Source organism: Ursus arctos, unplaced genomic scaffold, assembly GCF_023065955.2.
Source record: "Ursus arctos isolate Adak ecotype North America unplaced genomic scaffold, UrsArc2.0 scaffold_33, whole genome shotgun sequence".
Taxonomy (NCBI): domain Eukaryota; kingdom Metazoa; phylum Chordata; class Mammalia; order Carnivora; family Ursidae; genus Ursus; species Ursus arctos.
Window position 1 is genome coordinate 8,080,268 of NW_026623019.1, and position 26,928 is coordinate 8,107,195.

At 44.6% G+C, this 26,928-nt stretch overlaps 1 long non-coding RNA gene across 1 annotated transcript in view; it reads right to left on the reverse strand.

Annotated features, from left to right (window-relative positions):
• LOC123002114 (uncharacterized) overlaps nt 1-26,928 on the reverse strand; it is a 54,351-nt gene that overhangs the window by 7,081 nt on the left and 20,342 nt on the right. Inside the window, exons 6-9 of the long non-coding RNA XR_008956847.1 lie at nt 22,639-22,778; nt 21,724-21,829; nt 18,002-18,055; nt 17,481-17,593 (exon numbers count right to left, since the gene is read on the reverse strand). This is a non-coding gene — a long non-coding RNA (uncharacterized LOC123002114). The remainder of the gene's footprint in view (nt 1-17,480; nt 17,594-18,001; nt 18,056-21,723; nt 21,830-22,638; nt 22,779-26,928) is intronic.

A 26,928-nucleotide genomic window follows, 5' to 3' on the forward strand; every position in this document is an offset into this window, starting at 1 on the left:
TGAGAAAATGTGGAAAGTAAGTGTGAGGAAATACCACCAAAGTCCTTTCGATATCAGCTGTGAAAATCCATAACAAATTGTGCCAAGGCTCAGCAGTGCTAGTGGTGGGCTGGCCACCATCGAGGGGGATTTGCATGCATAACCTCCCTCCCACGAAAGCTCCCCTCTTCAAGCCAGGTTCGACTCTGGAGAAGTCACGTGACCTTGACCTGTGAGCCCTTTTACCTTCACTTACAAAATGGAAGGATTTGCGCCATCTTGTATTTTGTGTCTCGGTTTTCCATCCGTAGAATGGGGAGAACATAACAATGGCACCCAACACAAGCACCGTTAGGAGAATTACAAAAGCCAGTGGAGGTAATGTACATATCATGGTGCCAACACAGAGAAAAACACTCAGTAAATGAAATGAGTTTATAAACTAACTTCTGTTTGCCTCTTTGTCCTAACAGGTCTTAACACTCCTCCTTCTTGGGTTAATTATGTTCAGGCCTGTCTATGGATTTCCCTTCTTCCTCCTCTTCCACACCTTCTCGGGCCAAGCCCAAGTTTTAGGTCTTGCTCAGTGCTTCCTGCTGTGAGCTCCCTCCAACTCCTCAGCCCTTCCCTCACTCTCAAAGCCCCGTGTCAAGGGTTGATCGCTCTCCATTCAGCCCCATATCTCCAGCTGCCCCAAAGCCATCGCATTTGGAGGGTTTTCCTTTATCTTGTTCTGCCTAAAGCATCATTTCTCATTTTACCTAATATATGTGTCCCCTTCGAGCACCTCTTCTTCTGTCCATTTTTTTATTTACATACATTTTCACAATGATTAACTATGACCCCATAACCAAAAATTTGATTCAAGAAAAAGAAAAAATCCCCCATAACTCTCCAGCGCAATCCAGTCACTGCGATAATGCAGCTGTGGTTCTTCCCAGCCTCTCCCACCGGGTAGGTGTTTGTACTGTTGTAACCACAGTCTGCAATTCTAATTGTATCTTGCTTACAATTCTAATTATTCCATGAGGATTTTCCATGTTGGAGAAGCTTTCGTAATAGATTATTGTTTTACTGTTATCTCCATTTCCAGTGACTCTCTCCTTCAGTTCATGCTACACACCTGGCTAAATTTCACCTCATTCATAGCAAGACTTTCCGCGTCTTTGGTGCGCTCAGCACCACGGGTGATTCCTTACTGCTCAAAAAATGAAGCCCTCGCTCCTGAGCCAAGCTCAAAGGCCCTCTTCAAACAGCAGTCCATCCTTTCCAGCCTCATCTCCTATTACAGAACTTCTCCTTGGGCCAAATCGCATCACTTATTATTCCAAACACAGAAATGATCATTGTCCCGGTGCCTTCCTTCAAACCATTCTGCCGACTTATGATGCCCACCTGCTGGGTGACGCTTCCTTCCGCTCAGGTGCTCCTCCCTCCCCCAGAAAGTCTTCCCCACACACTGTGGCTCCTCTCCTCTCTCTCTGGGCCACTTGTTGGGCAAGCTCCTAGGACCTTATCTTCTACCTCTCTGTGTCCTCAGAGCTCAGCACAAAGGGCATGCTCAATAAATATTTATTAATGATGATGATGATACTCACTGTCAGCACAGCTGTTCTGCTTTCTACGATAATGAGGAAAGCGGTATGGGAGCATTAGGGAGAAAATTCACTATAGTCTTCCTTAAACGCTGCCAAAAGTCCGAAGAGATTTACATGTATCCTACTTTCATAGCAAAGACACAATCAAAATTAGGAAGGAAGAGAGAGAGGGAGGATGGAAGGATGGAAGGAAGGGGATAATCAAGGACTATTTTGCAATTTCACATAATCTATTTCATTCATGATATAGCAGAGATCAATGTGAAACATTCTTAGATTGTAACAGCTCCATTATAAAATGCCTTGAGGCCCAGAAAGCTTAAACAGTGGATAGTAGAAGAGTCCAAATTAGAGCCCTAGGCTTTCTAAATCCAGCCCATGCAAGTTAGTCATATCAGAAGCAGTATGGTATGATGGTGAAAAGCTTGGGATCTTAAGTCGTGCTGCCTCGCTACCAATTTTAACTACTAGTTGCATGATCATGGAAAATCTACCTAACTTCTCTGTGTCCCAGTTTCCCCATCTGTGAAAGAAGGACAACAGCAGTGGTATTCTAGAAAACGTTTAACAAATGGCTCTCCCCCCAAAAGCCCCGATTTGTAACATATGTCGATTTCCATGGTATAAATAAATACTCCCACAATGACTGATTTCAAGCTACCAACAGGCTCACAAAATTCCTGAAAATTTAGCAATGGAGGCTTCCACGGTTCCGTCCTTAATAGGGCTGATGTGAAGATTAAGTGAGTTAATACGTGTGAAGCATTTAGAACGGGCCCTGGCACCTTATATGCTTCGTTGGATAAATATTAGCTGTTTTTATTATACCATTTCGGTTTCCCTCCCTCTATGGAAATGGAGGATAGAAATAGCAAGTACTATTGAAAAAAGCAGTTGCCTTGATTTCAGTTCATTTCAACCTCTTCCTAACCACATGTTTTATGCTCACTATTGCCAAGCAGCCCCCGTTGACTTATTTGAATTTCCTTTCCTCTTCCTTAATTCATCTTTTTCGGAAGCATTCTAAGAATCAGAGGACTGGCTAAAAGCCACATACCAGGAAAGAAAAGGGGTTATAAAAAGTAAGGATAATCCCAACTGAACATTTTTTTCCTGAATAATCATTTTAAGAAAAACCTAAGGACTCCCTCAAACAGCTAGACAAGAAAGTTTACTTGGATACAATTACTTATTGTTTTGCAGGGGGAGATAGGAGTTGTACTTCATCTAGTCTCTTTTCAAAATAATTTTAGTCCCTGGTGTTCTTCCTGACACAAAATAAATAGGAATTTTTATTAAAAAGAATCCCAAAATATAGGACTCTGAACAGGGCTTTTGGCTTTTCGGTTTCAGTGGGTGCTACCATGACTGCCGCTTATAAAACACCAGCTTACAAATATCATACTTTGCTGACTGTGTCATCAGAACTAACACTCAGGCAATAAATATTTGCTACCTACAGAAAACAGGGTGGTTTTCTGTCTTGAAACCAGAAGTTGAGCAGCCAACAATTCTGCTCATCAGCCGGCACTCCGGGCCTCAGCATTTTTCTCTAGAATGTCCTCTTCTTTCTTGGTCAGCTGTCTTGTCACAAATTCTGAAGTCTTCATTTGCTTCTTCCGTTCCAGAAATAGTTTCTAATGGTACTTTTGCGAACTGCAGTCCCTTCTCAGTTATTTTTTCTAGGGTTCCTTTCCTCCCGTTGCTATCAATTTGGGACTTCTTTTCTACGTGCCATGCCTCACATCATTTGCCAACTGCTAGGGAGTCTTTAGATTAGGAAGAGCCTCCTTTTGCTGCCGGAGGAACACGGGAGACAGTGAAACACCCAGGCCACAACCCCATGTGCGTGCCCGCTTGCATTCCGCCTCTTTGGAGAAAATGGAAGCCTCTCTCAGCCTCTGGCCTATGGTTTCCCCACCTCCCCCGCAGCCCCCAGCAGCCAGCCTCTACTACCAGTCTCCAGGAATGTGACTACTCGCATCAGTGGAGAATCAGACAATATTTGTCTTTTTTGCGAAAGGCTTATGTCCCTTAGCACAATGTCGTCAAGCTTTATCCAGGTTGTGGTATTTAACAGGATTTCCTTCCTTTTCGAACCTGAGTAGTAAGCCGTGACATGCACATACCACGTTCTGTGTGTCCGTCACCTGCTGAATGGCACTTGGGCTGCTTCCGCATTTCGGCTAGTCCAAGTAATTCTGCTATCAACACGGATGTGCAAATATCTGTTCCAGTCCCTGCTTCCAATTCTTTGGGATATATACTCAGAAGTGGAATTGCTTGGATCAGAGAGCAATTCTATTTTTAATTTTTTGAGGAACCACCATACTGTCTTCATACAGTAGGTTTTCCTTTGGGCATAAGTTTACACTCCCACCAGCTGTGCATAAAGATTCCAATTTCTCCCACATCCTCACCGGCACTTGTTCTTTTCTGATTTTTTTGTTTTTAATTTTTTTTAGTAGTAGTCATCGTAACGGATAGGGAGTGGTACTGCCACAATGAGATACCGCTTCAAACCGACTAGGGTAGCTATAATACTGATTGCTTCAAAAAATGACAACTACAGGGGGACCTGGGTGACTCGTCTGCCTTCAGCTTGGTTCATGATCTCAGCTTGGGTCATGATCTCAGCTGGGATCAAGCCCCTCATTAGGCTCCCTGCTCAGCGGGGAGTCTGCTTGTCCCTCTCGCTCTGCCTCTCACCCCAACTCATGCTCTCTCTCTCTTGCTCTGCTTTCTCTCAAATAAATAAATAAATAAATAAGATCTTTTAAAAAAATGACAACTATAGAAAATAACAATGTCAGTGAAGATGTCGAGAAATGATTGGGGCCTTCATACACCGCCGGTGAGAATGTAAAATGACGCAGCTTCCCTGGAAAGCAGTTCGGTGGTTGCTCAATCAGCTAACCATACAGTTATGTGACACAATTCCATCTTCAAGTATACAGCGGAAGGCCTGAAAGCAGGAATTCAAACAAAAGCGTGTATGGAAGTTTACAGCACTATCAGATGAACGAATACGCAAGACGTGATGTATCTACACAACGGAGTATTATTCAGCCATGAAAATGAAGTCCTGATACATATTATTGCATGGAGAGACCCTGAGAGTATTATGCTAAGTGAAAAAAGCCAAACACAAAAGGCCACATATTTATATTCCCTTGGTACAAAATGTCCCAGTATGGAATAATCTAAAGAGGTGGAAAGCAGATTAATGGTTGCCAGGAGCTGGGTGGGGAGAGGGTGGAGTGGGGAATAACTACTCAACAGGTAAGGGCTTCCTTTTGGGGTGATGAAAATGCTCTGAAACCAGTAGTGATGATTGTACAACATTGTGAATGTGATAAATGCCACGGAGTTAGACACTTTAAAATGGTTAAAATTTTATGTTATGCAAATTTTACCTCAATTTAAAAAAACTTACTGACGAATGTATCGTTCACCATCTACGTGTCAGGCATAGTGGATGTAGAGTTGATTAAGATATCGCTTCTCTCTCTGGACTCTGAGATCCTTAAGGGACTGGCAAGGAAAATAATACAGAACAAAGGTCTGTGCTCCAACACATTCACAGGCTGCTGGAGGCCAGTCCCACCTGGGATGCTAGTGGTCATGACTGTAGGGCTTTCCAAACAAAGTAAGAGTCTTGGAGGACTGATTGACTGATGGATTAGAATGCTTCCCTCTTGTGCCTGATACTGTACTAGGCTAGGAATGCAATGACGAACAAAATCAGGTGTCATCCCTATCTCATGAAGCTTGCTTTCGGGTCAGAGTCAGACCATGATTACAACCACCTGCAGACCGAGGCAGGCGCTACGAAGAACAGGAATACTTTTCCGTGAGAGTGCAGAATAAAGAAAGTCTAGACTAGTGATCAAGGAGGGCTTCCTTCTGACAGGAGTTCTTGAGCTGAGATCTGTGCAATGGGTAGGAGACATGAACAAGCTAAGAGGGACCAGCAGGTGCAAAAGCTGCAGCAGAAGGAAACCTGACACGCAAAGGCGTTCACAGGTCATGGTCGTTGGAGCCAGCTGCATAAGGAGCACGAGGCTGGAGACACAGCAGCGCCTGGAAGGGCCCGTCTGTACTGGCCCTAGGAAAGATGCTGTTCTTTATCTCCAGCGTGACAGGAAAAGGGTTAAGAGGGCTTGCGTGATGGTTACCACCACCCTGGCGGTCAATGGACTAGAAGGGAGCAACAGCAGAGGCAGAGGGGAGACCAGTTAGGAAGCTACAGCAGTTGTTCAGGGAATATGTGACGGTGCCTGTGAGGTGGCAGTAGAGAGGGACAGACATGGAGGTGGACCAAGAAAGCAGAGGCGGAGTTAGGAAGGGAAGAGGAAGACTGGCCCAGGTAGACTGACGCCTGGCACGCAGGCAGGAAGGGCTAAAGCCTGAAGTGGATGCTGGGAGAGGCTCACCAGAGGAGGTCACCATGGCAGAATCCACGGGAAGGTGTAGCTGCAGGAGCCGTGGGAGGGTGCTGGAGAAGTCAGATCACAGTGGCGCTCACTGGTGAGTCTGGACCTTACCTTGGCGGACATGGGAAACTGTGAAGCGTTAAAGGAGAGAAATGGGAGCACCAGATGCCTGTTTTAGCACGATCGTTTAAGGGGTGCTAGGTAATGGATTTAGGGGGACTAAAGCAAAGATGCTTGAGTATAAACAGGGAAAGCAATCAGGAGGTTGTTGCAACCGCTTAGCACGAAAACTGACGCGTGTCTGGGCTACATGGGATCATGAGGCTGGGGGATGGGATGGCTGTAAGAATCAACTGATAACCACAGTCGTCATGATTTGTTGAGCCCATGGCACAGACACAACCGCAACAACATCACTCAGATGGCCTCACGGAGCCTCGTCAGTTTAAGGGCTGTGGCACGAAACAGATGAAGAGGTCTGCAGAGTCTCTGACAATATTTTGCTTTCAGAATTTGCCCCCGTTCTGATGTGATATGGTCACTCAGCTGAACCACAAGTCTTTAAGGAGAGGGATCACATCTTCCTCGCCACATCATGTCCCACCCCTACAGCCATATTTGCTCCAAAGAAGGGGCTTAATAAAAACTTGAATGAGTACGTGAATTCAAAAGGTTTATTACTCAGTGTCCCTGCCATATTACTAACATTAGGGGGAAAAATACACACACCTTCAAGGATTATAGAACTCCGAAGCCCTCACCAGTGAGCTGACTCATGTATCAGCTACCTTTCAAGACAAAATGCTGCCCTTGGGGGCGCCTGGGTGGTGCAGTCGTTAAGCAGCTGCCTTTGGCTCAGGGCATGATCCCAGTGTTCTGGGATCGAGCCCCACATCAGGCTCCTTCCTGGGAGCCTGCTTCTTCCTAGGAGACTGCTTCTTCCTCTCCCACTCCCCCTGCTTGTGTTCCCTCTCTCGCTGGCTGTCTCTGTCAAATAAATAAATAAAATCTTTTAAAAAAAATGCTGCCCTTATTCTGCTTTTACTGTGTAAGAATGTGTCGTCTTTCCCACCGACGTGTATCTCTCTGGACTGGTGATCGGGGGCACGGTGGACAGATTAGTATGGGATTTACTGGAGTCTGAAAAAAACTCTCAGGCTCAAAACACTTATGAACAGACTATCACACTAGCATCCAAGTAATATGGATGCAAACATTTCCTTGAACTTGTTCAAACTGGGTCAGCTCTTATCTCAGGGATTTTGCAACAAATGGTCCTCCCAATGGACCTGGCTTGTTGGAAATGCATGCTGTTTGTCAGCTCTATCTTCAAGCACAAGAGCAGACCCCATTGGAAAATCTGGTTCTGAGACCCCTTACTCAGAAAACTTTAGTCTCAGAAAACTTTAGTGAAGACAGAATTCCCGAAAGGCAAGGCTTTGAACATACTGGGGATAGGGAGAAAGCAATTAGACTAGTAATTCAGAGCTTAGAAGTTACATTGGCAGCATTTAAAGCTTAATAAAGGCTTTAACAAAGAACAATTAGACAAAGTCTCAAAGAAATCAGAGAAAAAGGAAAAAAGTTTGCTTTGTGAACACTAAATGGCCTCTAAATGTGTGTGCTTGTGTGTGCACGTGCGTATATTTCTATGTATTTCTTAGCAAGTTTGGTCTTCTGATTACGACACAAAAATGTGGAAGCAGGGTCACACAGTTTCTTTTAGAATTAATTTGTGTAATTTAAGAGACAAATGCTAACCTCTTTGAATGGCAAAATCTAGCAGAGCTCTAGGATTACCATTTCCATCCATGACCCAAGGCTTCTTTTTCTCTTTTCTTTTCTTTCTTTTTTTCTTTCTTTCTTTTCTTTCTTTCTTTCTTTCTTTCTTTCTTTCTTTCTTTCTTTCTTTCAGAGAGAGAGAGTAGGGGGATGAGCAGAGGGAGAGGGAGAGAGAGAACCTCAAGCACACTCCCCACTGAGCACGGAGCCCAATGCCAGGCTAGATCATAGGACCCTGAGATCATGACCTGATCGGAAATCAAGAGTCGAATGCTCACCTGACTGAGCCAGCCAGGTGACCTGACCCAAGGTTATTTTCAAACCAACTGTCCTTCCTGTTGCTGATTTAGTAGCTGGAGATGGGAGAAGGAGGTGTAGATAAATGGCAAGAGAGGAGTAAGAAGGAAAAGCAAGGCTTGGGGTATATTTGGGGTTGCATGGAACATTGTGGTGCTGGAATTCTCTGCTCTTCTGGGTCTTGCTCTGTGTCTTGAAGGCAGGTGAGTTCCTGAACTGGATTAGTAAGCTTCCTTATCTTCTGTCTTCCAACTGGTACCAGCAGAAACTCTGAGCCGTGGGCAGGAACTCTGGTGGGGGTAGTGAGGTCCGGGTGCCTATTCCTCTGCTGAACTCCTGATTATCAGCAAACCTCCACCTCGGGCCACATTTCTTCTAGGTGGGGGGGGGGGCATCTTTCATGGCGACTTTCTTGGGTTCTGCTCCTTCCCCTCACCCTCTCAGGTCCACGGGTACTAAATTCTCCACTATTGCTAGTCTGGGGCCACTTCACCATACTCTGCTGATTTCCCTGAACCCTGCCCATGCTTTTGTAAATGTCCCTTCATTAACCTGCCTCAAGTTTTCATCTGAATGCACCATCAGCTTCTTGCTGGGAACCCTGATGGATACAATTGTCTTCTAAGGCAAACAGAGCACTGAAGCTCTGACAAGATGGTCCTGGAAAATCCCAAGGAGATAGGGTAACAATTTTTACTGACTTTTTCCTTTGGCCTCAGTAATGAAAAAGTGAATGGTTGTTTAGAATGTAATCTGTGGTTAATTATTGATGGGATAATGTTCCCGTCTATAGCACTTGCTCTCCTCTGGTAAGCCCAACTCCCCCATTAACTATAAACAAAATTATGAAACTACTTTACGAACTAAGTTTTAAGCATCTTAAGTTTGAAATGCCTGAGGGAGAGTCTAGTGGTAATGCTTTCTAAGTGTTCAAAGATGAAATTGTTGGCCACTGGAGACAGTGAGTTCCACACTTCAGGAGGTGTTCAAGGAGAAGCTGGAAAAGCCATGGACTGGTTCTTGAACTTGCTGACTTCAAGGTCATTTCCAATGCATACTTTGAGGATTCTTAGCTTTGTGCTTTAATAGTTCATTCTTGTGTTTATTATGCAAATGTTGACTCTTAATTTGGATATTTTGATATACTGAGACATGACAACATACACAGATTTTAGGCTCAAAAATCTTAAGGAAAACTCGTCTTCAGTATGGCGTGGCAAAACCATGGTTGCTGTTTCAATCTTAGCTCTTAGCGAAAAGCTGTGTGTTCTGTGGAAGCTACCTAACATCTCTGTACTCGCTTTCGCTCAACTTCCTCTCCGACAGATGGTGGGAATTCAGTGAAGTAACGCCTAGGACAAATTTAGGTCCTCAGCCAATGTGAGTTCTCTTCTCTTGCCTCAGCATCTCCATTAAGCTGCCCCTCCTGCTACATCAGTTTATGGTGCGAAGGTAAATAAGAATGCTTTTAAGAATTCTTTTTTAATTGAAAACCACAATCAAAGCGATGACCCACACCGTCGCTCCAGCATCTCACAGCGCTGGGGGCACCGTGCTCCATCTACGAAGACTACAGTGCGTGAGAGAGTCTTCCCTGGAAGGGCCGATGCTTTAAAATACCAGTAGCAGATTCTATTCACACTGCGCTTTTCACCTTATGGTCATTTTGCTTGGAGTCTCAGAACAACCCTTCAGCCAGGCATTATTATTTCCATTTATAAAGGGAAGACTCTAAAAAGGGCAGAAAACCTCACTCATCATCCTCGAGGAGGTGGTCCTTCCACAGGCTCCTTCAGACATTTTACTCAGTCGAGGAAACAAGATTTTAAAAACCAAAATAATCTTAAAACTTAATAAAGGAAACAACACACAGCAGCTGAGTTGAGCCACATGAGTTAAAACCAAATCGTCCCGAAGTACGATTAAGGATTTCTAGAGCAAGAACACCTCCTTGGGGGGTGCCTGGGGGGCGCAGTCGTTGAGCGTCTGCCTTCGGCTCAGGGCGTGATCCTGGCGTTCCGGGGATGGAGCCCCACATCAGGCTCCTCCGCTAGGAGCCTGCTTCTTCCTCTCCCACTCCCCGTGCTTCTGTTCCCTCTCTTGCTGGCTGTCTCTCTCTGTCCAATAAATAAATAAAATCTTAAAAAAAAAAAAGAATTAAAAAAAAAAAAAGAACACCTCCTTGGGCTGGGCGACTGGGGCGATCAGAGAAACACACAGCCCGGGGTTTGGAGCACAGGCTAAGGAAAGCTGATGAATTCCTGGCTCTTGGGCAGGCGAGCTGCGTCACTCTGGACAAGGTGATAGGCGTTGATGCCTATTCTATGCCGCGGCTTCCTCGTCTGCCAAATGGAGGCAATAACAGAACCTACCCAGGGCGGGTACGTGAGGTTTAAATGAGATAATCCGGTTGAAGGGCTTGGGAGGAAGTGTTTAATACATAGAGCTGTTAGGATTATAAGGCAGAACAACACAGTCCCGGTGAGAGGGTGAGAGCTAGTTTGCCTAGGGCCACAGAGCTGGTTAGGGACAACGCAGAGATTGGAGCCCGGATCCTGTCCGGTGTCCTTTTGTTATAAATGAACCATACTTTAATTAGGTTTTAAATTATGGGTGATAAGAACGTCAGCTAAAAGAGAGAATAAGAGCTAGCTGTTCTGCTATCCGCCATCTATCAACGTAGCTTTTCCAGGAAGCAGACACATCACAAGTATCTATGCAGAAAACATAAATAAATCAAATTCCTTCAGAATGTTCTCGTCTTCCTCCTACGTGTGGGACTGCCTTACAGTGAAACCCCTTCTCACATGGTTCATTTGTGATCTGAGTGACCGAATCCCCTTAGACAGGTATAGCAAGGCACCCGCTTAAAAACACTTGGTTCTTACTGTGACTAATGCCATAGCGAGGCCCCTGTGTAGATAGTTCTGGCAGGACAGAAAAGGATGTGGAGATTAAAGAACTAAAGTAAAGTCTGCAATTATCTTTGAGACTAGCTTGTGCCTGGTTTTATATACACTCCTTAGCTATTTTGAGTCACTGGGGACTTATCACTCCCGGGCTCAATTCAGAAAGCATTCTTCTGATCACATGTTGTAACCATGAGAGCAGAAGACCTACAACCAGTTACCATAACATCCGTGGCTAATAAGGGCAGGACCTATCGTGACACATTAAAACTGAACGAAGTTGGCCAAGCAAGACAAAAAATAACGCAACTTGAAGCAAGATTGAGCTTCACATGATTCTTCAGCCTTTTCTCTGCTCAGATCACCTCTGCGAGATTACTTGCTGTTCTGTGCCTTTTAAAGGCATTTCACATCAACCCCAGTCAATTCCAGCGAGGACAAGTTGACCCAAAATCTTTACTGGGTTCTGGAGGCACCATTTTCTTGACTTTTCCTGGAATAAAAGTAGAGCCTCCCCGGGTTTAGAAAGTGCTTTTCTGGTTAATGAGGACTGCACAGCTTTATTCCTAATTACGGTAGTCCCTTTTATGGTGTCATGCTTCTAGAAGAGATTGGAAAGTTTGCATCCTTAAATGCCAAGCCAGCAAAACAGTTGTAGCATATATTAAAATCTGAGTAGCTATAACTCTATTTAAATCCTTCAGACTGGTGGAGCGACTGCCACGCGAACCATCTAGAGACTCCCAGAGTCACACAGGAGGACATTTCAGTCCAGGGTCTCAGCTGGGACTGAGCTGACAGAGCTGGAGTTTTGAGAACACGGATGTGAGAGTCTGGGAGATGCCTTTCTCAGTGAGAAATCTATTCATCCTTCTCCTTCCTTAAAGAGTAAGGTGACATTTCTCTGTCTCTCTGTTGAGCATGAAGAATTTAAAGCTAACCAGTTTAGAGGGCCTGACTTCGATCGTATGTCTGGATTTTAGCCAATGTGTACGGTGTAGAAATGGGTGTTCCCAGCGCTAGCCGCTGTGCTGACATTTTGATTCATTTTGGGGAGGTGCTGCATATTTAACTTTGTCCTTCTAGTTGGTTCCTCTTTGGTTTGGTTTCACCCCTGTTACTTCACCCTTAAACTCAGGAGGAGTTTGGTAGTCATTTTTTCTCTTTTAGAAAATATGGTGGGTAGTACGAGTCGCATCATCAATGGGGACAAAAGACAGAAGGTAATGCTAATCCCTTCTCCTGCCTTGGGTCACCTTCCATGGGCATTCAGGCAAGACTTCCTTTTATCAAGAGGCCAGCAGAGTAGCACAGAATCAGACTTGGTTCCCAGCACTGCCACAGGTGTCACCTTTGCCTCTCAGCTCCCATGACTATAAAACAGGGTAACGGAGCCAATCCGTCAGGTTCCTCTGAGAACCACGAGGTAACGCAGACAGAGCCCAGGGCAGGGGGCACAAGGCAGTGCTGCTACATGTTACTTGCTGTTCCCTTTTCCTCCAAGATGATCACATGAAACACTTCAGAACCTGCCTCAGGGAAACAAAATTGCAATAGAAACTTCAAGAATAATGTTAACCAGGGAACATGATCTTCTTTGGTAAGGATTTGGGAGAAAAATCAGAGAAATTTCTAAATCTGAAATTTCTTTCCTGTCTTTAACCTTAGACCTTTTAGACAAGAGGCAGCGAGACCAGGCTGCATAAGGAATATATAATCAAGTACAAGATTAACATCTGCCGACTTACCACCAGGGGACAATATCAGGCTATAATTACTGTTCAGATGCTCCTTATAAAACACTGGGCTGGGCGAGATCAGATCCAAAAAGAGGTATGCGACAGTTTCTTCCAGGAGCATCCAAAGAGGGGACATAGTTGTGTGGAAAGGATATTGGTCTTTGACTCCAAGTCTTGTCTTGTTACCTACGAGCGAAACGAACATCTCTGAACCCGAGTTCTGTGTATTTCTTATCTGTCAGATAGGCAAGAGAATTTCTGATTTCCTCGCAGGGCTATTGAGAGGAGAGCTCCTCATACCACCAAGTGCCTGAAGATCTTGTTAAATTGCAGTCTGGTTCAGTAGGTTTGGGGTGGAGCCTGGGGTTCTGCATTTCTAGCAACTTCCAGGAGAGGCTGACGCTGCTGGTCTTGGACCATACTTTGAGAAGCCAAAATTGAGAGGACTGGCTGAGATACACAAGTCAAAGGACTTGTAAACTGCTGGGTAGGACTGAGTAACATGAATAGCAGCAGTATTCACATATTCCACTGAGAAATGCTCTCCGATAAAAAAATATTACGACTTTCATGTCTTTCCCGTTCTACTGTTCTTGTCGGTGCTTCTAACAATACCTATATGAAGAATTAATTTTTTTAGTGTGGTTAGGATGGAGCCTGTGGGAGTTCAACATGCTTGGCACAATATAGACGTTGACGAAAGAAAAGGCAAGATCGAGGGAAGGAGGAAGGAAGGGAGAAAGTATAGAAGTACGTTGTAGGGGTAGGGGTAGCTGTCTCATCTTGGAGATAAGGAGATGTTCCAGAAAGAAGGGAGGCAGCCTGTTGGCATTCTGCATCAAAAATTTAACGGCGGCAGTGAGTGAAGACAGATTAGTCAAAGGTTCTTGTATTGACAATGGGGAAATTTAGGGATGCTGCCGTGAATAAACATGGCTTGAAAAATTTCCAGAAACTACTTGTGATGCCTCATCTGTCTCTATGGCTATAACTACTCACAGGCCCCTGAAAGGGAGAGAAAAACATGGAGACATTCTTTTTGTCAAAAAAAAAAAAAATCATTACTTTTAGAGCTGAGCTGAGACCATGGAAGAGCATTTACTGAGCGCTTGCCATGTACAGAACGGGATTCCGGGGGGTAGGCCTGTTTCCATGGAAGGTGCTCCATGGCTGTACCACATCACAGCCAAACGGGGACCACCTGAGCACAGGGCTGCTTTGCCTTCTCTTCATTTTAGGCAAGATGCCTTTACTTCGTAAGTTGTAAAAAAAGACGTCACAGGTAATTCGGAGTTACTTTCTATCAACATTCGAACTTAACAGAAAAAAAAGGCGAGCATTTAGAAATAAGGCTCCCTTAAAACTCTTTACTTGAAGGATACCTCCCAATGCCACCCCATCTCAAATTGCACCCCCATCTCACCCTGCCAGTTCCCTGCTCTCTCGCTCTGTTTCTCCACAGCACTCACCACATCTCAGATTCTGGAGAGATTTCGGACTTACTTCGTTATCATGTGTCGTTGCCACTAAGACACAATCTCACCAAGGGTGGGGACTTCTGTCTGCTTTGTCTGCTGCTGAATCCCAGCAAGTTCAATGACATCGGCACACAGCAGGTGCTCAGCAGGCATTGGTTAAGCGAATAAAGAAATAGTGAGGATTTGCAGTAGATAAATGTTTAGCAGTATTTTCTTGAAGAACTTTAGAGAGGAGGCTGTATGCTTTCAAACTTGTGGAGGGAATTTCTGGATTTCTGAAGACCACACCTAATGTCTCATTATTTCTTTTTCTCCTTTTCTGTTTCCAACTAAAGATGGCACCCAATATAACACATTGCCCAAGATTTAGTGAATGTTCATTGAACAGTGAATATGGACAGGACGTCTTTTTCTCCTGCATTCTTCCAAAAGAAAGGCGCTTATAAAGCTGTCCAGAGGGCTCCAGAACGACCTACCCAAAAGCTTCTTGGCCTATAGAAAGCACTTCTGAGTCCCTAAGGCAACTCTTTCTCCTTGTGTGGGTGGCTGGAGAGCTGCAGAAACAGAATTGGGGCAGATGTCTGATCTTTTTGCAGGTGGTCAATAAGAAAGCCTTTGATGGCTCTCAATCGGACTCCCACGAGCCCCCGGATCAAGTGGGGACGCACAGCATCTCTTGAGACAGGAGGGGGGTAGGAAATGCCAGTCCCTAACCTGAGGTTCCCTAGGGCTGTGGCAGTTTGAGTCTCCATCAAACCCAGTTGACATAGTGCTTCCTTCCTATAGATCACGTGTTTAGGGGTGCCTTGGAGCTGGGGGCCTTCAGTCTGGGAGCTACTAAGGCAACCACATTCACCGATTTAACCCTTTAAAGGAGACACGGACAGTATCTAGCAGAGCAGGGGGTTGTGGTGACCTGACTTTAGAAGTGATTTAGTGAGAGCTGAGCCCCAGCCTGTGAATCCTATTTTCAGTCTTCATGCAGTTTTAAGATTTAGCCCAATTTCCAGACCATCCCCTACCCAGGCTTGAAAATGGCTTTATTTCACACTTTGCGGCAGGAGGTAAGTGGGTTTCTATGTGAAAGTGATGGTGCCAAAGACATTTACGAACATTAAAAAATGTCTGAACATGGCTTCAAGCCACTCAGCCTATTTCTCATCCCGCGCCGTGCCTTGTGAAGCGTATGCAAGTTCAGAGCTCTCTTTGAAATCAGTGGCAGTTATGAGCTTGGAGCAACTCTGTGGGGCACTGAGCAATATAATAAATGAGCCCCTTTGAAGACCAACCATTGTAGTTGGGCTCTTTTTGTGCGATCCGACACTGATTTCTCAGGGATGTTCTGTGGTGGTGGGAGTGGCCCACCGGCACACGCCCTCTGGTTCCCCCCATCGGGCCTGAATGGGGGAGGGAGGCCAGAGAAGTCAGTCCTCTGATTTCCTTAAAGAAATGGCCCTAATCTTTTGCTATCCTTTTGATAGCAACATGTGGGATAAGCCATCCCACACCCACATACCTTGATTTGAAACAAAACAAAAAAACTGCCTTTCATCTGCATGTACTTACTGGTCTATGCGGCAAAAAACCAGCAGCAGTAACAGTAAGAGAAACAAAACACAAACAAGAAGCTATTACCTGCCAGGAGGGAGCGCAGATGTATTTGTGTATCAGGGGTTTGCAGATTATTTATTTAGTTGAAAGCAAAGAAGACAATCTGGGATATTTTTCACGTTTCTCTGATGACATTACAGGCCAAGCTGATATTCGGATACTAAGAAGATGTTTCTTGAATATTCTTAAAAGGGAATTAAAGCTTTCTGTTCTGACTTTTGACTAAATACTCCTAAATGGCTGGTATATATATTTCAAGTCACGAAGCTGGATAAGATACGTATGCGCAGGTTGCCTTTAAATATGTTTAAAAGAAGCCTCAATTATTTGGTCCAATTTCTCAAGTGCAAGTCCGAATGGCACCTTGAATGCCACCTCTTGCACTAGATGCAGATTAGCTAATTTTTGCCGAGAACCTTCTTTATTTCCCACAACCGCACTGTGAGATCACTGGTGTTAACCCACTCAGCCAACAGAAGAACTGAAGCCAGAGGGCTTCGGTGACACAGAGCTACTTGTGGCAGAGCTGACCGCCAAACCCAGGCCCTCTGACTACCGAATCCAGCCCTCATCCCACCATGAAGCTGTAGCTGGTTCTCCAATAACAGTAATCCGTCCCTCTCCGCCATTAAATTAACATACGGTTTATTCACCACGAGAAGTGTGTGAGCAAATATTGACTTAGGACTAAGTCCCCGTGGGGGCCAATCAAGAATGATCGTAAGAAAAGTAAATATCAGGTGAAACAGACTTCAGGGAAACTTGCATTTCTAGATACAAGTGTGGGATAAGAAAGTTCCAAGTCCTTTTTACCATCTTTGAAACTTCTCCTGAAGCAAGAGCAAAAACAGACAGATGCGTCTTTATAGCTGTTGAAAGGTATAAGGCCTCTTTTAGTCTACTTTTTTCTATTCTGCCTCATTGCGAAATGATGCTAGGTGGATAGCAGATAACGAATAAGCGAGGCACAGCACAAGAACAAAAGGGAAAAAAATACTATTACCTGGTGACCAGAAATGAATTAATACATGCAAACGCATGCCACGAAGAGGATGAAGGAAATAAATAAACACAAAACCAAAGAAGAACGGCTGTTAGATAATATTTATAACAAGAACAATAATGGCCAATATGTATGGTGAACTTACGATTCGCCAGACAACAGGGCTAAACACTTGGACATCGACTGTGTCCTTTAATTCTTACTGCAGCCTTCCGAAATAGGTAGGATTATTTTTGTTATTTTGCAGATGAGAAAACTGAGTCCCAGAGAAGTTAAGAGGCTCAATGTCAACCAGCTACCAGGTGATGGCTGATGGACTGGAACCCAAGCATTGTGGTTTCAAGACTAGGCCCTCTCCACCAGATAAACACTCTGTGGTCGCTAATGAAAACCAACTGTTTCCTGGCATTTGGGTCTAAGGGAAAGGGCTCTTTGTGCCCTCATGAGTGGAACACGCATGGGTCAGGGGCTAGTGGCTTTCTCAACCTCTTCCATGAGGCTCACCATGCTGATGGGCCAATGGATGTTTCCTGTAGGGTCCCTCAATGCAGGCCGAGGCCTCACACCAAAATGCAATTCACTAAAAATGAGTGAAAAGTAAAAGGAGCCAAAACAATATGGTTCAAGTATTTAGTTTGGATGGTTTACCTTGATCTTGAGATATACTCTAAACCATCCGGAGAGATGGATGGACTTCATGTCCTTCAAGCAAACCTCTGTGGAGCCTCCTTAGCCGTAAACCTTCCTTGAGCACTGCTCTGCTGGAGGAAGAAGAAAAATCACAACCATAGAGAATGGAGACCATAAATCTGGAGTGAAACTAATCTCGGTTGTGCCTTCAGTGCTGCTCGGCAGTCCTATTGCATGTGCTTCTCCCATTTCCCTCAGCTGCTGTTCCAAACCTTTACTACTCTTCTAAGCCTTCAATCTTTTCTCTTCGGGATGACCTCGTTTCTAAGTTAGGGACCGGCGGCCATCAAAATGGCTACTTCCATTTTCCCACCCATTCACCCACAAGCCCATCTGCACCCGCGCCCATTCTTTCCCTGTCCTTATCTCTAGCGAAAGATGGTTCTCCTGCAAAGGCAACTCCATCTGCTGGTGCAATGGACATTTTTCCACCTTGCCTCCTTTGAAAACAGGCTTTATCCATAATATCCTTTTCTTACCTTCGATGCTCCATTGGCTACTCCCCTCAGTAGACCAACACGTTTATCCCTTTCCTTTAAAAAAAAAAAAACAAAACAAGATTTAAGTAACCAATTTTTTTTAGCACCTTCATGTTTCTTTCTTTGATAGCTATTCTTTCACAAAGTGCAAGCGAGATTTACTCACCGTGACTCCACATCACCCGTTGGCTCTTGGAGCCGTTCTAACCTGGCTCCAGGCATGTCCCGGCCCTGAGACTGCCCTGCTTCGCTTCCTGACCCAGCGGAAAAGCACTTTTAATTCTCATCTTCTACGACTTGTCCTGCGGACTCTTCTCCCATTCTTGCAGTTCTAGCTTTGCCTGTCGTGACACCCCTCGCTCCCGGTTTACGACTGCACTCATTACTCCTTTTCTGTGCCTCAACTGGGTTCTGTTTCTCTCCCCTGTCCTTAAATGTCAGTGTTTGCTTTCCCACTTTATTCGCTTGTGGGGGATCTTGTCCCCACCAAGGCTTTACATCTGAATCTCTGTCCTGAGCCCTTGTTTCCCCGCTGTTCTCTAAGTAGGTCCACCTAGTATCCCACAGGCACTGCAAACCCAGTATGTCCAGAATAGAGCAAGCTCATCTGTTTTCGTGCCCATTCCTCTTTACTACACCAAACTGGCACTCCCTCCTGTATTCTTTATATTAGTGAATGTTAGACCTGTCCCCCAGTTTTCCAAGCCAACATCCTTGGAGCCTTGGACTGCTTTCTCACATTCCAAGCAACATACCCTATTTATTCTTCTCTTGCTTCTCTCTCCCGTCTGGCGGGGTGGGGGGGGGGGGCATCTTTCTACTTGATTAGGTCCATCAACTCCCTTAAGTACTGCCATACAATCCTTGACATTTCTCCCCAGGAATTTTCATCTCCAACCCCCCCTCCTTCCATTGGAGGCCCAGAGTTCAAATACAAAAATTTGATTACTGTTACTGTCTTGCTTACGATTGATCATTAGCATCTCATGACTCATAGCACACAATTTGAAATCTTCTGTCCGCCTGGAAACACCTATTCATATTTTTCCTTCCTCTGGGAAGTTTTCCAGGACAGACTGAACTGTGTTATCCTAATGTGTCAATCAACTTTGTGGACCATCCAATTTTGTGAATCTCATTGCATTTTCTTGTTTGCAAGTCTGAGTCTCCGCTTGTTTAAATGCCCTGAGAGTAGGACCTCGCTTTCTCCACTTTGTATCCACAGCATGTGGTCTACTAGTAGGCACTCAGTAAACATTAAGTGAATGAAGGAAATGTATACGTTTCCAGAAAGTATATAATTGCAATGAGTGAAAAAATTTTGCCTGGGGAATCTCTTACCCTAACAAGAGACCAATATTCAATTACTTCTTTATAATAACTCACTCCTCCTCTTACGGGGACTATATATCCAGAAAATATAGTATATTGAGCAATCCAAAACCGTTAAGGTTAACTAGCAAAGCAGAACTAAGGGATGCTTTGCAGCTCCTAGTTGGTTTGAACCAGCATCTTGGAGGCAAACGGACACTGGCACCCGTTTACCCAAACTGGGTAACCCGAGGCAAATCTCCCATCCTTCTTCTCTCATCCTTTGTGTCCTGTTTGACCCTGAGATTTGAATGCCAGGGAAAAACAACCCCTACACTAATCTGGCTCTTTAGGGTCATGTCAGCCTAATCCTTTTGGAGACACAGCTCTCCTGGCATTTGGTGCTTCTGTAAATATACAATTAACACACGCCGAGAGATTTACTGGCTGATATCTTCATCTTTGCCACATTTCTTTTACATTGATTTAATGGTGGATAAAGCTAGGCCAAGAGCATGATTTATCTGTTTGACCTTCAACCTGGCCTGGAGCCTCATTAAACTCTGTATTTTTGTTGCAGGCCTGTATTTTAATCATTAAGTTAGTTTCCTCGCTGTTTTTTTTTTTTTTAACCCTTGATAGAAAATCAAACTATGTCTTTTGAATCAAAAGAGAATTGAGAGAGAGAGAGAGTGTGAGTCATGGGAGACAAGGATGCAAGTTCAGGAGCAAGGAGAAAGCAGATTGTCAACGACTCAAAGCGAGAACCCCTTGTATCAACCGGTGCTTATGGGTCAAGACTAAACAAATTTTTTAAGTTTAAAAAAGATGCTCACATTTCTGGCTAATTAGTGCTATAACGAAGCAGCACAACTGGCAAGGCTGAATAAGGTGCACCCTTCTTGTCTGCTATACAAGGCGGTTATACAAATTGAAGGCGGTCAACGAAACGAATACGAAAGCAATTTGCCAACCGTGAAGTCCTCCACTCCTGCGTAGTGTTACCAAGGCAGCCACTTCTTAGCTACTACGGGCTTTGGGCTCACTCATTTCCACAGTGGCTACGTGGGTCTTCCTCCGTTGAGTCCCAGGGAGCACTGGCCTTGATCAGCAGCACAGCACTTGCCCCCCACAAGAATACCAAATATACCCCCTGCAGAGTACTTTATTTGCTTTAAAGGCCACGGATCTTTTTCTTATTTAAAAAAATGCAAAAGACTTTCTGTTTTTGAAACAATAAGTGGCACTGACATCTCTCAAGATTGAAAGCACTATTGTCTCATTGTAAGCACCCCTTATTATTAGGCGAGGGTGTTGTTGGCAGGAATGAATAATTAGGTAACTCTTTGCGGGCACGTTTTATTCAGGTCCCAAGGGGAGCGGTACAATTGTAACATCTCCTTGGATTCTTTCACAAACATATGGCAAACGAAGCACCTGAGCCAGATGTACAAGCATATTATACTAGGTCTGTTTTAACTTAAAACTGTGAAATACATCAGATGGTGGAGTTATTTTGGTGGTGAACATCCATCATTGAAATAGTGTAGAAGTATCTTTCCTTTATTGTCCATTTCACTTGGACTGGAAATAATCAAGAACAAAATAGCTTGGAAATCATCACCTGTAGTAGAAAATTCCAGGTAAAGTTCAGGACCTAATGAAGTGCCTGGTCTGGATTTCCATGGGCCCCAGACACCTCCACATAGTTTATTAATGCCTAGTACCAATATTCACTGCCGGCAGGTCTGGAATCTCAATGAAACAATGATTATTTTCAATTCTCTTTCCCTCATCTTGTGTTTTCATTCCTCTGGAGATGCGTATAGGTAATTTAATACAGAATTTTTTAATAATGAGGATATAGTCTCTACTGATTCAGTAGGGAGTTTCTGGATTTTTTTTTTTAGCCTATTTTATTATTATGGCATTGGTTGTTTATTTTACTAAAGAGTCATCATCTGATACTGGCTTCTTGGAATCATAGTAATCTAAGCAGAAACGTCCATCCCATTTGCTAGTGGGAACACCCCATTTCAGAATGACTGGGATAATTTTTAATCCGAGTTACTTAAATTTCAGAATTAGAAGATGTAGACACCACTGAACTCCCCAGTGTACCATGTTGTGCTTGGTCTCATAAGAAAATAAAGAATACACAGGTATGGGCAGCTGTATTTTCCCTTCGATACATACATGCAAATTCCATTAGCAGTAATGAGTGCCTCTGCCTATGTACTGAAAAGAATGTGGTCCTAAAGTTACGATGGAATCTATTACCTTATCCAGTCAAAAAAAAGAAAGAAAAGACGTGTATCACACTCCTGAGCTTTTCCTGATCAAGAGAAACACACAGCGCTGAGCGTATGTAAGCAATATGGCGGCAGTGGCACCAGGGAAAAGGTACTTACTTTTTATAGCCACTATGGCATAGAGCAGAGATCTTGGGGTTGAATTACTATGGTTGGCAAATGTTGAAGCTGACAATAGAGGTCCACAGAGTCTTGGATATTCTGCCTTTGTGTTGCATCAAAATAAGAAAGCAAAGTATTTATGAACTTAATTCTGCTTTTCAATTTTTCCCCCCTTTGAAATGGCAATTCTCTGCACGATAGTATGTATAGATGTGCAGTTCGGATGTGTTCCTAGCCAATGTGATATTCCATAAATGTGGTGCACCTGTGTTTTCTTGGTCACCCTGCTGTCACTGGGGTGCCTTAAAGTGCTCTCTCCAAAATAAGTGTGGATGGGGGGATGGAGAGTGGGAGTGTGGGAGAAGGGGGAGGATCTCCTTTTTAAAAACATTTCTTCTTCTTTGGAAAGCGCTGGAATGTAGATTTAATTTCAGGTTAAGGTGTAAGGTTTATCCCAGTCCAGAGATGTTAACAAACCCCGTTGTGGGACTGAAGTGGCCCCGGATGCCCTCATATGGTACCGACCTCCCAGGGATGTCACTATGTTTATAATGCACGCTTCCCATATTGCAGACCTGCTAAGGTCAGGACATTCTCCTCCTTGTGGTACCGGGCAGACAACCACCCCAAACTTTTCATCACACAGACAGGATCGCTCTGTAAAGCTGCTAACCCAACATCTCTCGGCGACCAATGGGGACAGTAGCGTATGAATGACCTCCACCCAGCAAGCCCAACACCCCGATGAGTCTCAGAAATGGACTTCGAGTGCGGGGTGAAACCACAACGAGTGGAACAAAATGGCCGGCAACGAAGGCAGACAACAAAACAGAAAGAGCGGTTCCGTGGCCCTACCTTCATTTCCCTCCTGAAGATTGAAACTTTGGACGGCAAAAGCAACCATGTTCTGACCTTAAAGGCACGAGGCCGTGTCGCCACTGGTTGTTCAAAGACTCAATTCTTCCGCAGCACTAGTGTCACCAGCCCTGGTGGTGGCGGTGACCACGGCAGCAGCCACAGAAAATGGAGTTCAGTCATCTTGGCATCAGATTCTAGAAAGGGGAGGGCAGGGAGAGAGGGAGTCTATTGGCCTAAAAAGCTGAAACATCTGCTGGGGTTATTAACAGCTTTTTGGCTGAGTTCAGCAGCAGGGCACCTTGTGGTTGATAGATTCTTCTCTCAGCAATTCAAAACAATGCAGTTAAAGCAAATTTCTCATTTTCAGAGCACAGCTTAATGAGGCATACAGTATTTTAAAAATAGTCACACTTAAAATGGTCAATAGCAGTCACTGCAATCAGTGGTTACCTTCAGTGCTCCATCGAGTTGTTAACTTTGTCGGGATGATTGCATAACATGGATTTTTCAGAAGACCGCTGTAGCTCACGGTTAACTCACTTTGGAGGAATTTTACATTATTTATGAAGTTTATGCAGATTACCCTATGGTGTAAATATTGGCAAACTTGATCAAAACCACTTAGAGGCCTTGTGGCTCTCCTTTCCCAAAAGTGTGCATTAAACCATTTTAGGCCCCGAGGTCCAGTTCCGGGAAAGGTTTCTAGGGGCCAGATTTTGAAGATGAAGCGAAACTGACCATGTGAGGATGGCCTGCGCTGGAAAGCATAGGTTGGAAGTCAGGGGCCGAGGGTTCTAGTCCTTGCACTAACTGGCTGGGTGAGACCTTGGGCGTCACTCAACTTTTCTGCCTCAATTTCTTCGAGGAACACGACCAGGCCTAGTAATGGGTATGTCCCCCATGTTTCCATCCAGCTCTGTCATCCTGGGAACTGCAGAGCTCACGTTCAATGCTAAAGTGTTCCTCTCGTGAAATCCACGATTGTAACCAAGCTGAGACTGCTCACAAATGCTGGTTTGCTTCAGCCCATGACAGTATGCGTGGTATTTGGGTGGGGGCATCAGACAAACTGTAAAATTAAATAGCTCTGTCAGTCACTTCAAGAGAGTGTACCATATGCTGTAACAGACGTGGGCAAAGTACAACCAGGCCCAGCTGGATTTCCTAGCCTATTAATTTATCTGGCCAGATGACAGCGTCCAGCTCAAGGAAGGGTCACACACAGCTTTGTGTCCTACTGATCCAGCACGCTAACTTTGGCAGAAGGAAGGGGGTGACGAGGGAGAGAGAAGGCTGACCTGCATCTATGATGGTGCTGAAGTTCTCCCCACTCCGCCCATGCTTTTCTCATCACTGGCCCCCATGCCCAGAGCCTAGTACGAAAGGAGAGAGGGGTTGGCCTAATCACTGTTTCCTCGGGTAAAATGATGATCTGACCATTAATTGCCAGGGGAAATCACAGGAGGACAGCACCCCTACTTGCTGCATTCTGATCCAGAACCCTCTAGCAACAGAGATAGTGTTTATAGCTATTCAAAAATGATCCTGGTTGGTTCTAAGACACACGCTGGTGGCCAAGGGTCTCATGAATGTGGGGATGCTTCTAGCCTCTATAACCAGTAAGTTTCTATCATTGAGGCTTAGGGTGCATGGTCAAAGTCACATTGATTTGGCTTGTTCCTTACCTTAGTAAGAGCTCAAGTTTCACTCAGACCTGCTGGGAGCATCATACAAGTTAAGTTAGTAAGAATAAAATTGAAGCCTTTCCACGCTGCCCAGAAGGGTTCATATGGTGTGGCCCTTTATTCCCGAAGGAACTTAAAGGAAAACCTTCACATACCCAGGGCCTTTGAGTCCTACAGATCAAGGACAAGAACATTCTCAAGTTCCTTGCTGCAGAACCTATTTGGGGGGGGTACCAGGCTTGACTCTTATTTGGAACAGTGTACCTATAAAAGGCAACCTCCTACCTCTGCAGAGATAGAGGATACCTGGGAGATGCTTCCGATGGCAGTTTGGGGCCCTTGTTACCACTGAAAACCCAGCTGATGCTGTGCCTTGTTCCCCAGGAGCACAAGGCAGTGTGCTGTTCTGAGGTTTGCTTGTTGCCCTGGGTGGCTTGGCCACTGCTGAACAATCAATACGTGGAGCCCTGTCTACCCGACTAGAAGCAGTGGGCTGAGAGCCTCAATCTTGGGGGACAGCAATCTCAGGACAGACCACCAGCCTCTCCCCTGGCTCTGTGGCACAGGTGCCCTGCTCTGTTCCTGTGTTATATGGACACTGCACCTTATTGTGCAATAATAAGGGAGCCACTGGGGGTCTGATGTGGGGGAATGCCAGTTCAGGAAGTCCTCAGTAAGCACAGCCTATCCCCCAGGAGCTTCTGTGGAAAGTTGTACCCAAACTTTTCTTCTATGGAGAGACAGACGAGATGAGGAAGGAAGATCCAGCCTTTGCTGAAAAGACAGTGACCAAGGTTCCTGTGTAAATGGGATGCCCAGCTCCTGAATCCAGTGCTACTGAGGTCAGGGCTGCAAACTCACAGAAGGCCCACGTAACACATGCTACTCATTCAACAGCTCCCTGCTGAAGCCCAGGGACTCAGGCTGGAGACTGTCTGTGGATCCCACCCCACGGGCCACTGAATGGGTAGCCACAGACAGCTACAGTATGGCCTGAAGCTGGCCTTCCACAGACTCTTAAAGAGAACCCTAAAATAGGCTGATGGGAAATGTCAATGTATTACTCTGCTCCCCAACATGTCAACAAATCTAGGTCAGAAGCAAGTACAGACATGCCTTCCCATCCCATGTCACCCAGAGCATAGATGTTGATTTGCTGGAAATGTGCGTGTGTGAGTTTTAAACACAATATCACCTGTCAAGTCAGGGCATGCACGAGACCTAATAGCAAATATTTTTTTTTATTACTGAATAAAAAGTGATAGTATCCTACTTGAACTTTGCCATACTTAAACATAATTCTAATTCAGACTCAAAGGGCATGTATAGGGGCGCCTGAGTGGCTCAGTCATTTAGCGTCTGCCTTCGGATCAGGGCGTGATCCCAGAGTCCTGGGATCGAGCCCTGCATCAGGCTCCCTGCTCCACTGGGAGCCTGCTTCTTCCTCTCCCACTCCCGCTGCTTGTGTTCCCTCTCTCGCTGGCTGTCTCTCTCTGTCAGATAAATAAATAAAATCTTTTTTAAAAAAAGGCCTGTATAGTATTTAGTACAATCCAGTAGAAAATAGGAAACCTATGGGCCATCTTTACTTTGGCCAATAAGCTGTTAGTTAATTTTGAGGAAGCCCAACATGTATATAATAATCTGTCTGTTTCCAGAGTAAAGTAAGACTAAGCATTGTTGTCACTTACTGTTAAATAATAGAAGACTGTCATACTTTTTCAGAGTGAGTATGACGATTTGGGGGTTTAGTAATAACTGAGTGACAACTTAGTATCTTAACAACTACCCTATGATCCAGCAATTGCACTACTTGGTATTTACTCCAAAGATACCGATGTTGTGAAAAGAAGGGCCACATGCACCCCAATGTTCATAGCAGCAATGTCCACAATAGCCAAACTGTGGAAGGAGCTGAGATGCCCTTCAACAGACGAATGGATAAAGAAGATGTGGTCCATATACACAATGGAATATTACCCAGCCGTCAGAAGGAATGATCACCCAACATTTGCATCGACATGGATGGAACTGGGGAGATTATGCTAAGTGAGATAAGGCAAGCAGAGAAAGACAATTATCATATGGTTTCACTTATTTGTGGAACATAAGGAACAGCAGGCAGATCATTAGGAGAAGGAAGGGAAAAATGAAGGGGGGGGTAAACAGAGAGGGAAATGAACCATGAGAGACTATGGACTCCAGGAAACAAACTGAGGGTTTTAGAGGGGAGGGAGATGGGGGGATGGGCTAACCCGGTGAAGGGTATTAAGGAGGGCACATATTGCATGGAGCACTGGGTGTTATATGCAAAGAATGAATCATGGAACACTATATCGAAAGCTAATGATGTACTGTATGGTGACTAACATATCATAATAATAAAAAAAATAGAAAACCAAACAACAACAACAACAAATAACTGGTAGAACTGTTCTTCTATAATCTGAAATCAATCTTGTAATGATCTGTTACTTAGATGAAGAATATTTCTTAGGGCTGCTACATAGATGAGAGATGGAGGAGATATGGCAGTCTCGGTATTCCACAGCAAAGTAACTATACTCTCACAGCAATCCAAGGGACAACAGGGGTCATCTAGTCTAATGATAAATGGGGAGATAGGCTTAGAGAGGTTAAGCCCCTTGTCCAACTACAA